Raw genomic sequence first — 13,476 nt, forward strand, 5'->3', positions numbered from 1 at the left:
ACGGGTAAGACAAGGGAAACGCACAGGAACGTACAGCACCTACTGTCCCCTGTATTGTTGCACTGCAAAGGGCAACATTGTCCTCTCGCAAATACACAAGTGCTATGACGTTAAGATCTGAACTTCAGCTTGCAGTTTCATTGCATGTACAGGGTGTATCCTCGTGGATACCAAATCTGGTCCAAATAAACTTCCTTCTCACATTTCACTCATGTTATAATTTCACTCATCCTGTCTATTTCAAAATGTACTGTGTTTGAAATGTTACTTTAATTTCACAACATCCTCTCTTCTGTTTCAACTTCCCGTTAACAAAGTGTTATCTATCAAGATAAGTAACTTATAGAAATACCATTTAAGGATTGTTTTAAGGTGGAGAATATGGTTATTCTTTGTAGTCATGCTCAATGCTGTTGGTTGGTCATCAATCAACAAGAAATTTGAAATAAACATGCTTATTTGATTTCATAATATGCACCATTTAAAACGGCCACAACTCTATTCACAACAGTATTCAGTCGGTAAGGAGACACATTGCAGTAAATACTAGGAAATAGATTGTCCACCATCTACAAGTTGAAGTCAAAAGTTTACACTACACTTAGGTTGGATTCATTAAAAATTCTTTCAACAGACTCCAAAATTTCTTGGTACAAAAACTTATAGATTCTGGCAAGTCGTTAGGACATCTAGCCTTGTACATACCAAGTCATTTTTCCAAACAATGTTTACAGACATGATTATCTTCACTTTATATTCACTGTATCACAATCCAGTGGGTCAGAAGTTACATACACTAAGTTGACTGTCTTTAAACAGCTTGAAAATTCCAGAAAATTATGTTATGGCTTTAGAAGCTTCTGATAGTCTAATTGACATCACTTGAGTCAATTGTACCTGTGGATATATTTCAAGGCCTACTTTTAAACTCACAGTGCCTCTTTGCTTGACATCATGGGAAATTCAAAGAAAATCAGCCAAGACCTCCATAAGTCTGGTTCATCCTTGGGAGCAATTTCCAAATGCCTGAAGGCATGTACAAACCAATAGTACGCAAGTAAAACACCGTGGGACCACGCAGCAGTCATACCGCTCAGGAAAGAGACGTGTTCTGTCTCCTAGAGATGAATGTACTTTGGTGCGAAATAGTGCAATCAATCCCAGAACAACAGCAATGGACCTTGTGAAGATGCTGGAGGAAACAGGTACAAAAGTATCTATATTCCACAGTAAAGGAGTCCTATATCGACCTAACCTGAAAGGCCGCTCAGCAAGGAAGAAGCCAGTGCCTCCAAAACCGCCATAAAAAAGCCAGACTACGGTTTGAAACTTTTTGGAGAATTGGTCCTCTGTATGATGAAACAAAAATAGAACTGTTTGGCCATAATGACCATCGTTATGTTTGAGGAAAAAAGGGATGCTTGCAAGCTGAAGAACACCACCCCAACCTGGAAGCACAGGGTGCAGCATCATGTTGTGGGGGTGCTTTACAGCAGGAGGGACTGGTGCACTTCACCAAAATAGATGGCATCATGAGGATGGAAACGTGGATATATTGAAGCAACATCTCAAGACATCAGTCAGGAAGTTAAAGCTTGTGGCAAATGGGTCTTCAAATGGACAATGACCCCAAACATACTTCCAAAGTTGTGGCAAAATGGCTTAAGGACAACAAAGTCAAGGTATTGGAGTGGTCATCACAAAGCCCTGACCTCAATCCATGGAAAATGTGTGGGCAACGTGAAAAAGCATGTGCAAGCAAGGAGGCCTACAAACCTGACTCATTACACCAGCTCTGTCAGGAGGAATGGGCCAAAATTCACCCAGCTTATTGTGGGAAGCTGTGGAAGACTACCCGAACGTTTGACCCAAGTTAAACAATTTAAAGGCAATGCTACCAAATACTAATTGAGTGTATGTAAAACTTCTGACCCACTGGAAGTGATAAAGAAAAAAAGCGAAATAAATCATTCTCTACTATTATTCTGACATTCACATTCTTAAAATTAAGTGGTGATCTTTACTGACCTAAAACAGGGAAATTTTTACTCGGATTAAAATGTCAGGAATTGTGAAAAAACTGAGTTAAATGTATTGGCTAAGGTGTATGTAAACTTCCGACTTCAACTGTATGTGAAAATGTATCGTATTATAAATGTGTATTTGAATGTTTCAGGACTCTTGAAGATTAGTCCAAATGATGACTAAAAGAGATATAATCAAATCAAATCAAATCAAATGGAAGATAAAACAGCCATCCATCTCCCTGAATGGGACAGTCACAGCTCCTCCCTCCTTCCAGTTCCCTTCCAATTCAGAGAGTAGCTGACTCTCTTGTCTATACGTAGGACCCCACTGCAAGTTATGCAAACTCCAAAGCCTCTCAAGTGGTGCTATCAATTCCTCGTGGAAGCCCCTCTCTCTCCTCCTGCTGTACTGAGAGGGTGAGAGAAGCATCGGCAGCTCCTTAATCCATTCTAGCTCCTCTCCTCTCCTCTCCTGCATGGCTACTAGTGCTGGCCTCTGCCTCTCCTCTTCCTTTCGGCTCCCCTCTCTCTCTTCCTGCCAGTAGCCCCACGCAAATCAATACGCGCGGCTCTCCAGCTAAGCCTCAGGGCGGTGTGGCTTAACGTCCCGTGGACACGGTAGCAGCCTTGTGCCCTGTCTCTGTGAGTTCACTATTAAGCGCCACAGCCCACTATCTGCCTTTTCCCTCTCAGCTTTAAAGAATGAATATACTCTAGATACGCCCCCAACTGCGATCTCAGGGTTTCTATCGCTATGTTATGGGCTCAATTGCAAGCTGATCATCTCTGCCGATCCGCACTCCTCATCTCGTGTGCTATATCCAATGGTTCGTCATAGTGTGGGAAATGAATTGTGGCAGTCCAGCCCGAGACTCGAGCACGAGCCTTCTTGGACAGCCTCATCAAAACAGATGCCGACAAACCGCATTAAAAGATGCGATGTAGGAACACAGATTCAGCTATTAAACAAAGGAGAGTGATGCAGTGAGAGCGTTCACTCAGGAGTGCGAGCGACATATGGAGTGCTCATTTGTCATATGCCTCACATACCTCAGACTTATTAAATTTAAGTTGACCGCATAGAAACAACCCTCTCTCTCCTCTCCGTCCATATGTTAAAGCACCGCCTTCGCTGCCAGCGAGCCCAAAAAAGTAGTAACGCTGATATCTTGTCTGCATCTCTATCAGACGAGCCCTATATCGTTCAATTGCAAAATACTTGAATTCCGTCTGTGATGTTGCTAGCTTCGATCACTAGCCCCCGTGCCTCTATGCGTGAAAGGTGATAAGCTACGTCTCCAGAAATAAGGGGCTGATCTCAGTAGAGACACCCGAATGTGAGCCCAACGACATCCTATTAGAGATTGTCTACACACAAGTTACGCAGGTACCCAGATAATTATTCTCTGCTGCTGCTGCCATGAGAAGAAGTGTGTATAGGTTGTGCCGTCGTCCCTAGTACGAGATAAAGTGAACTCCGCTCACGCGCGGTCTGCCTCTCTCTAGCAGCCCTCCATTTTAGCCCCCATCAAATTGGAAGAATGCTCTAAGATCGATGACACCACCCAAACATATAAGGGCTCCCCCTGAGCACCATTCGAGGACCTGAGCTCCGAACAAGGCCAAGGTACTGCTGTCGTAACAGCAGTATAACATCCCCATACAGCTAAGGCGACGCACGCCCTAGACACAGGCACCCCCACAGTTCACCACACACACACCCAACCAAATACACAGCGACACCCACACACACACACACAATGCCTCACACAACAGCTACCCCAAGCTGAACGTTACCCTACGAAAACCTATATCTTGAACTTTGTTCTCCAGGGAGAGGCCTGAAAGCTCCTCTCCAGAATAAGCCTAGCACCATTAGCCCCCACAAATAAAAAATGCTCAGCTACCCAGTGAGTTTCCTGCTGCCTGCAACTGGATGATAAACAGTACATATAAAAGGGAACTTTAGGTCATACATGGGATACAAAACGAATAGAGATTTTGATACAGAGAGCAGAGAGAGAGAAGAGAGAGAGAGAGAGAGAGAGACGAGAGAGAGATGAGTCGAGTAGATGAGAGAGAGAGAGAGAGAGACGAGCTAGAGGAGAGAGAGAGAGACGAGAGAGAGAGAGAAGGACAGAAGAGAGAGAGAGAGAGACGAGAGAGAGAGAGCAGGAGTGGAAGAGAGAGAGAGAGAGAGAAGAGAGAGAGAGAGAAGAAGAAACATGCTGCAAATCGCACTGCAAAAACATCCTCCCTGTACAACGTAAAACACCAAATAAAACAGAGCACAATCAGGCCGATTCCCGCTAATGATCAAAATCCAGAAAAGAGCCGTTAAATTCTACAACCACCTAAAAGGAAGCGATTCCAAAACCTTCCCTAACAAAGCCATCACCTACAGAGAGATGAACCTGGAGAAGAGTCCCCTAAGAAAGCTGGTCTTGGGACTCTGTTCACAAACACAAACACAAACACACCCCACAGAGCCCCAGGACAGCAACACAATTAGACCCAACCAAGTCAACAAACACAAATTGGAAAGAATTAACAAAAAAACAGAGCAAACTAGAATGCTATTTGGCACTAAACAGAGTACACAGTGGCAGAATACCTGACCACTGTGACTGACCCAAAATTAAGGAAAGCTTTGACTATGTACAGACTCAGAGAGCATAGCCTTGCTATTGAGAAAGGCCGCCATAGGCGGAGAAGACAGGTTATGTGCACACTGCCCACAAAATTAGGTGGAAACTGAGCTGCACTTCCTAACCTCCTGCCAAATGTATGACCATATTAGAGACACATATTTCCCTAAGATTACACAGACCCACAAAGAATCCAATTTCGATAAATTCCCATATCTATTGGGTGAAATACCACAGTGTGCCATCACAGCAGCAAGATGTTTGACCTGTTGCCACAAGAAAAGGGCAACCAGTGAAGAACAAACGCCATTGTAAATACAACCCATATTTATGTTTATTGATTTTCCCTTTTGTACTTTAACTATTTGCACATCGTTATAACACTGTACATAGCCATAATATGACATTTTAAATGTGTCTATTCCTTTGAAACTTTTGTGAGTGTAATGTTTACTGTTCATTTTGGATTGTTTATTTAAATGTTGTTTATTATTTATTTCACTTGCTTTGGCAGTGCAAACATATGTTTCCCATGCCAATAAAACCCTTTGAATTGAATTGACAGAGACAAAGAGACAAACAGAGACAGAGAGAGATAAAGTAAGCCCAAAGGACAATCATTCCATTAGACCAGTAAGGGTGGCCTTCCCTCCTTTTAACACAAACATCCCCCCTGTTACAGCTGCTAGTGACCAGGAGAACACTGTGCTGTTATTCATTCCCTCCTAAAACGTAGGAGTGAAAGAAACACTTCCTCTCATCGGCAAAACAAGTCGCAACATATTCCGCAAATAAAAAGTACAACACATGGGTCTGTGAAAGAGAGGTGACAAAAAAACAAGTGTCACAAAAGAACAAACTCTAAAATGAGCATATGGAAAGAAGCTGTAATGGAGGAGGAAACCAAAGCCCTCCTCTGTTAGCTTCCTGCTGGATACGGCAGCTAGGCGAGGCCCAGGTTCAGAGGCCTACCCACAGTGGAGCCCTGGGCCTGCTGCGTGGGACATTTATTGAAGTGCTAATTGGCTAATTGTCGACCTTAGGGAAGGAAGACTGTCACGTCTGGAGCAGGTGGGGTAGGGACTGGAGACACAGAGCTCACAGAGGAGATGACAGCTCATCCGGAAGAGGAAGCAGGCAGGCAGGCAGGCACCTCCCCTCTCGATGGCTCCGTCTGTAGTATCAGTGACTCTGGTTGGCAGTGACACATCCCTGCATCCATGACAGATCACCCTCACAGTGGCACAGGTTTCCTCTCTTCCTCCGCCAAAAAGGTGTGTGTTTTCGAGGTGGAGACAGGAGAGCATGATGTGATGTGTGTGTTTGGATGTGTGGGAGTGATTGTGTCGTGCTGGTGTGTGTGTGTTGTGATGTGTGTGTGTGTGTGTGGTGTGTCGCGTGGTCTGTCCTCCCTCTGCCAGTGTAACTCTGCCTGAGCTGTCATCGTCCTGCTTGTGTAGCTCTGTGTCTCCAGTCGCCTACCCGGCCACCTGCTGTCGCAGACGAAGACAGTCTTCCTGTCGCTAAGGTCGACAATTAGGCCCAATTTTAAGCACTTCAATAAATGCTCCAACGCAAGCCAAGCCCGGGCTGCCTACTGGGTGTTAGGCCTCTGAGACCTGGGCTCGCTAGCTGTCCTGTATCCGCAGGAAGCAGAACAAGAGGAGGCCTTTGGTTTCCCTCTTCCAATTACGCAGCTTCCTCCATATGCTCTTATTTAGAGTTTTGTTCTTTTTGTCATTGACACTTGTGTTTTTTTTTGTCACCTCTTTATTTTGCAACTTCAGCAGGCCGCATGTGTTGTACTTTTATTTTGCGGAATAATGTTTGACGACTTTTTGCGCGAGAGAGGAAGCTCGTTTCTTTCACTCTACAGTCTCCGTTAGGGAGGGAATGAATAACAGCATAGTGTTCTCGCCTGGTTCACTAGTAAGTCTGTAACAGGAGGGGGGGGTGTTGGTGTTTAAATAGGATGGGAGGCGCACCCTTTACTGGTCTAATTTGATGGATTGTCCTGTTGGGCACTTTACTTTCGTCTCGTGTGTCTCGGTGTCTCTCTGTGTCTCTGTCTCTGTCTCCATGTTGTCTCTCATCTGTTTCTGTTCCTTCTCATCTGCTCTACTGTGTCTCGCTCTGCTGGTCTATGTGGTCCATCATCTCTGTCATCGGTCTCTACTCTGTCTGCTGTGTCGTTTCTCTGTCTAATGTGTATCATCTCTGTCTATGTGTCTCTCTCTGTCTTGTGTCTCTTCTGCTGTCTATGAGAGTCTCGCTCTGTTCTCTGTTGTCTCTCTCTAGTCTAATGTACTTCTCCACTGTCTATAGGGTCTAGCTTCTACTGTCTATGGGTTCTCTCTCTTGTCTATGTTGGTCTTCTCTCTGTCTATTGTGGGTCTCTCTGCTGTCCTATGGGTCTCTCTCTGTCTATTGTGTCTCTCTCTGTCTAATGGGTCTCTCGTACATGTCGTATGTGTCCTCTCTCTGTCTATGTGTCTCTCTCTGTCTAAATGGGTCATACTCTCTGTCTATGTGTTTCTCTCTCTGTCTAGTGGGATCTCTCTCTGTCTATTTGTGTCCTCTCCTGTCTATGTATGGTGCTCTCTCGCTGTTATGAGTCTCTCTCTGGTCCTATGGGGTCTCTCTCTGTCCTTAGTCGGTCTTCTCTGGCTATGGGTCTCTCTCTGTCTAATGTGTCTCATCTTCATGTCTATGGGTCTCTCTCTGTTCTAGTGTGTCTCTCTCTGTCTCATGTGTCCTCTCTCTGGTATATGTGGTCTCTCTCTGTCTATGTGTTCTCTCTGCTCAATGGGTCGGCTCTCTGTCTATGTGGTCTCTCTCGTGTCTACGTGTCTCTCTCTTCGTATGGTGTCTCTCTCGTGTCTATGTGTGCTCGTCTCTGTCTACTGTGTCTCTTCTCTGTCTCTGTGTCTCTCTCTGGTCTGCTGTGTCTCGTCTCTGTCTAATGTGTCTCTCTCTGTCCTATGGGTCTCTCTCTGGGTATGTGTCTCTCTCGTCCTCGATGTGTTCTCTCTCGTGTCCTAGGGTGTCTCTCTCTGGTCTGCTTCTCTGTCGTGTGTCTCGTCTCTGTCTTATGTGTCTCTCCTGTCTGTGTCTTCTCTCTGTCTATGGGTCTGCTCTCTGTCTCTGTGTCTGCCTCTCTGTCTGTGTCTCCGTCTGTCGATTGTGTTCGCTCTCTGTCTATGGGGTCTCTCTTCTGTTGTGTGCTCTCTGTCTATGTTCTCTCTCTGTCTATGGGTCTCTCTCTGTCTATGGGTCTTCTCTCCTGTCTAATGTATCTCTCTGTCTATCGGGTCTCTCCTCTGTCTATGTGTCATCTCTCTGTCTTATGGTGTCCTCTCTCTGTCCTGATGGTGTGGGTCTCTCACTCATGTGTATGGGTCTCCTCTCTGTCTTATGGTTCTCTGTCTATGGTTCTCTCTGTCTGTGTTCTCTCTGTCTATAGTGTCTCTCTCGTGTCTACTGGGTCTCTCTCTGGTCTATGTGTCTCTGCTCTGTCTATGTTTTGTCTTCTCTCGTGTCGCTATGGGTTCCCTCTCTCTGTCTTAGTGTTTTCTGCTCTCCTGTCTATGTCTTTCTCTGGTCTATGGGTCTGTCTCTGGTCTATGGGTGCTCTCTTGTCTATGTGTCCTCTCTCTGTCTATGTGTCTCCTCTCTGTCTATGTGTCTGCTCTCTGTCTATGGGTCTTCTCTGTCCTATGGGTCTCATCTCTGGTCTATGTGTCTCTCTCTGTCTAATGGGTCTTCTCTGTCTAATGTGTTTCTCTGACTAGTGGGGATCTCTCTCTGTCTAGGTGGGTCTCTCTCGTGGGTCTAAGTGTGGTCGCCCTATCTTCTGTCTCATGGTGTCCTGCTCTCTTGTCTATGTGTCTCATCTATGATCCTAGTGGGGTCTCTCTCTGTCCTGATGTCCGTACCTCTCTCGTCTATGGTGTCCTCTCTCTGTCTATGTGTCTCTTTCTGCACTTCGCTGGTGTCTCTTTCTGACTCTGTGTGCTGCTTTCTGGCTCTGGTGTTCTCTCGTTGTCTCGTGGTCTCGTCTCTGCTCAGTGAATATTTTCATCTAGTCATATGCTCTCGTGTATCTGCTATCTCTCGCTCTGTATCGCTCTCTCTCCTCTCTCTGACTTCTCTCTCTGTCTCTCTCTGTTTCTCTCTCTCGCTCTTTTCTCTCTTCTCTCATCTCTCTCTGTTTTTCTTCTCTCTCTCTCTTCTCTCTCTCTCTCTCTCTCATCATCTTTCCTCTCTCTTTTCTCTCTCGTCTCTCTTTCTGCTCCTCTCTCTTCTCTTCTCTCTCTCTTCTCTTCTCTATATATGTATCTCTCCTTCTCTCTCTCTCTCTCTCTTCTCTCTCTATGTATTCGGCTCTCGGTAATTCTCTGTGTTATCTCTCTATGTTGTTTTTTGTTCCATGTAATGACGTGTACCCTGTTTTATTGTACTAGTTTATCCAGTTGCAGCACCAGGAATTCACTTCGGTAGCTGAGACGTTCTATTTACTGGGGGGCTAGTGGAGGTGGCTTAGACTTAATTTTGAGGGTGCGTTCAGCACCGGCAAGGCCCTCAATCCGGGCAGCTCTCCTTCCGCTGCTGGTATCCGTTCTCTGAAATGTTCTGGTGTGTTTCTCTTTCTGCCGCAGAAAGCTGCTGGGTCGGTGATTATGCTCCCCATGCATACTGGAATCGGAGGAGGAATGGAAGAGGACGTCCAAACGCAAGTACCGCAAGAACCGGGCGAGGGGACGGGTTTAAGACAAGTGAAACACACAGGAAAGATACAGCCAATCTACTGTACCTGTTAATGCTGTCACTGCATAGGGCAACATGTTTTTCCCTTCTCCTCGGCTCTAGAAATATACACAGTGGCTATGATGTTTACTGGCAACGTAACCATTTTGACATATTGGGAGATCCTGAAAAACTTTACAGCGCCTTCCAGATTTGCATTAGCGCTGTAGTGTGTATCCGATTAACAGTGGGTATACAAACTGATTCAGGACTAAACAGTCCTTCTGCAACATTTTGCTCATATTTGTAAATTTGCACTTCCTCCTGTTCTATTTGAAATGTTACTGTAGATTTGAAATGTTACTTGGTATTGTTTGAAACCTCGTTACTATGAATTGCCACTGCATCCTCTCTTTTCTCTTTCAACTTCCCGTTAGACCTTTGCCTAGAATTTATCAAGAGAAGTAACTTTTAGAAATAACATTTTAATGGAGAGATAGACAGCGGATCAGTTGGCTGATCCAGTCGCCCTGAATGCAGACAGTTAACAGGCTTCGCGCTCCTCCACCAGTTACGTTCACATTTTCAGAGAGCTAGCTGACTCTCTGTCTAGTACGGTAGGACCCAACTGCGAGTTAATGCAAACTCCCAAGCCTCTCAAGTGGGTGCTATCAATTGGGGCTGCATGAGAAGCCTCTCTCTTCCTCTGCTGTATCTGAGGGGTGGTGAAGAGGGAAGCATCGGCAGCTCCTTAGTCGGCATGTGCGGGAGCTTCCGCTCTCCTCTCTGCTCTGGGGCTGCAGCTCTCTGTCTCTCCTCTTGCTGTTCTCTTCTCCTTCCGGCTTCCTATCATCCATGCCCGCTGTCACTCGTTGCTCAGTCGTAGGCTTGGTCAGGCGGTACATTAGTAGCAGCCGTGACATAAACTACCAAGAGCCATCATCCACTACCCGCCCCGTGCGGACCCCTCCCATTTCCCCTGCTCTCAGTGTAATGATAATCCACATCATGCATTCATACATCGCAGTTCCCTATAGCTCATTCGTAAACATTTGGGTGGGGTGGAGGGATGGGAGACAAGTCATTATTCGCAAGTGCATATTAGTAGTGTAATGAATTTGTCGTGATGGCAGCATTAGATATCAGGAGCATTGTAATGCACAGTATTTCGAGCATGCAGTGGTTAGTTCAGAATCACGTACGTGGGACGCATTCTAAACTAACTCTTTTAGACGAGAAAGGCGACTCTCTTCTCTCTCCGTCCTGTGTGAAGCAATCGCTGCAGGCTGTACAGACTGTATCTGGTCATCACAACAGCGAGGTTGTTAGATTGAGCTTGAAAGTTCCGCTGGGTCGGTGTCATCAACGCCCGGGGCATGTCTAGAGGAAAGGTGATTAGCAGGTGAGAAGGGGGGGGGGCACCTGTTTACAGTAGCGATGCTTGATGGTACGCTGTACGGTAAGAGTAATTGTGTGAGTGTAATGTTTGTGTTTGGTGTGACTCCTGTTCACGCCTCCGTCTTGGTAGTTTCTCGCTGTCAGGCCTGTGGTGTCAAGTGGGGTATGAAGAAGAGACAGAGACACAGGCATCCATTGAGGACAGGGGACAATAGCCAGTACGTCTGTGAGCAGTGATATGCACGCACGCAGACGCAACGACACACACACCATGTCGTAAGAGCGCAATGAGACTGCTTCTTCCCTGGCAGCCTAAACTACGCTGGTCAGCGATAGTGTGTCTGCGCTTGTCTCGAACTCTACACAAAGCAAGAATTCTCTGCACTGCAGATCGTTATGAGGACAACTCCTCTAGTGGGATGAGAGCGGCTGTTATTGCTGCTAGAACAACAGAGTGTTTCGGGGAAACATCTATAGAGCATATATAGAGCAATATTCAAACTGAAACGGCGACATGGACTTAGCTCGTGAGGATACAGCTGGCCATTCATTGTGAGCTGTTCTATTTTTCAGTGGCTGCACGATGGAATTCACTCATCTTTTATACGATTAGATGTTGGTATATAAAGTATGTTATGCTTGGATTGTAATTGGGCTACATCTTAGTTATGTCATCTTGATTTTGTGCTCTCCTGTGTTGTGGTGTGTGTGTGTTCCCAATCTGGTGGGAAGCGCTATAAACCTGTGCCGGGCCTGCAGCCTACACTACATGCTCACACCACGCTCTATGCGGACGAGGAAGGGAGAACAGGAAGGACTCTGGAGACGAACACCCTGCCCCTTGCCCATGCGCAAGAACAACCACTAAGACGGAGAGTTCATAGTGTTAATCACCGGCGTGCTTACGCTGTACCCTGAGGCTGACTGCTGCGAGCTACCTGACATGTGTTACAGCGTGGCTTCTACGCGCTCTACACTGAGGCTGGACTGCGCTGCACTATGCCATGTGTTGACAGCGTGGTCTACGCTCTAATGGTAAACCACCTGAGGCTGACTGCTGCACTTGCCATATGTGTTACAGCACGTGGTGCCCACGCTCTACCTGAGGGCTGGCTGCTGCCAGCTCTATGCATGTGTTACAGCGTGCTTACGCTCTATCCGTGCTGAGGCTTGACTGCTGCACTGATGCCATGTGTGTTACACGCGGGCTCTGACGCTAACCTGAGGCTGGCTGCTGCACTATTTCATGTGTTTAGCAGCGTGGTCCATCGCTCTCTATCCCTGAGGCTGGGCTGCTTGCAGCTATGCATGTGTTACAGGCGTGCTCTCGTCTATGGCCCTGAAGGCTGAGACTGCTGCTCCTATGCCATGTGGTTACAGGCGTTTGGTCCCACGTCTTCTTCCTGAGGCTGACTGCTGCACTAGTGCCATGTGTTACAGTGTGGTCTACGCTCTCCTGAGGCTGGCTGGCTGCACTAATGCATGTGTTACAGCGTGCTTCGTACGCTCTACCGCTGAGTGTCTGACTGCTGCTGCTATGCTGTGTTTACAAGCGGTGCTCTACGCTCTATATACCCTGTAGGCTGACTGCTGCAACTATGCCCATGTGTTTAGCAGGCGTTGTTCTACGCTCCTAAGTTATCCGCTGAGAGCGAACTGCTGCACTTAATGCCATGTGGTTACAAGTGTGCGTCTAGTGCTCTACCCTGAGGCGCTGACTGCTGGCACTTATGCCATGTGTTACAGACGTGGTCCACGCCTGCTAGACCGCTGAGAGCTGACTGCTGCACTAGTGGCCATGTGGTTTACAGGCGTGGTCTACGCTTCTAAGACCCTGAGGCGTGGCTGCTGGCAGCTATGCCAATGGTGTTACACGCGTGTTCTACGCTCTACCCTGAGGCTGACTGCTGACACTATGCCAGTGTGGTTCAGCGTGTCCACGCTCTAAGCTCCTTGAGGCTGACTGCTGGACTAATGCATGTGATTTTAGCAGCGTGGGTCCACGCTGCTTCGCCTGAGGCTGGAACTGCTGCACTTGGCCGATGTGTTACAGGCGTGTTCTACGCTGGCTACTCGGAGGCTGACTGCTGGCACTATCGCAATGTGTTAACAGCGTGGCTCATACGTCTCTAAGCCTGAGGCTGTACTCTGCAACTATGCATCGTGTTTTGACAACCCGTGTTGGTCGCACGCTCCTGGAATACTCCCTGGAGGCTGGACTGCTGGCGAGCTAAATTGTCAATGTGGTTACAGGGGCGTGGTCAGCCTCTAGATACTCCCTGTAGCGCGACTGTCTTGAACTATGCATGTGTACAGGCGTGCCTAACGCTACCTTACCGACCTGGAGGCCTAGGAGCTGCTGCACTTATGCCATGTCGTTACAGGCGGTCCACGCTCTAACGGAATCACGTCCCCTGAGGCTGCGACTGCTGCAACTATGCCATGTGGTTACAGCGTGCTCTACAGCTCTGACCCTGGAGGCGGACTGCTGCATCTATGCCATGTGTTACATAGCGTGCTCTACGCTTACCGTCTGAGGATGACTGCTGCATGCTATGCCGATGTGTTACAGCGTGGTCCACGCTTACCCGCCCTGGAGGCTGACTGCTGCATACTATGCATGTGTTACACAGAAGCGTGCTCTAAAACGCTCAGGG

At 47.1% G+C, this 13,476-nt stretch overlaps 1 protein-coding gene across 3 annotated transcripts in view; it reads right to left on the reverse strand.

The window, feature by feature from the left end:
- Positions 1-13,476, reverse strand: part of LOC111949894 (zinc finger protein neuro-d4) — a 104,778-nt gene that overhangs the window by 42,572 nt on the left and 48,730 nt on the right. The window lies entirely within an intron of this gene.

This window comes from Salvelinus sp. IW2-2015, linkage group LG22 (assembly GCF_002910315.2).
Source record: "Salvelinus sp. IW2-2015 linkage group LG22, ASM291031v2, whole genome shotgun sequence".
In the NCBI taxonomy this organism is placed as follows: Eukaryota; Metazoa; Chordata; class Actinopteri; order Salmoniformes; family Salmonidae; genus Salvelinus; species Salvelinus sp. IW2-2015.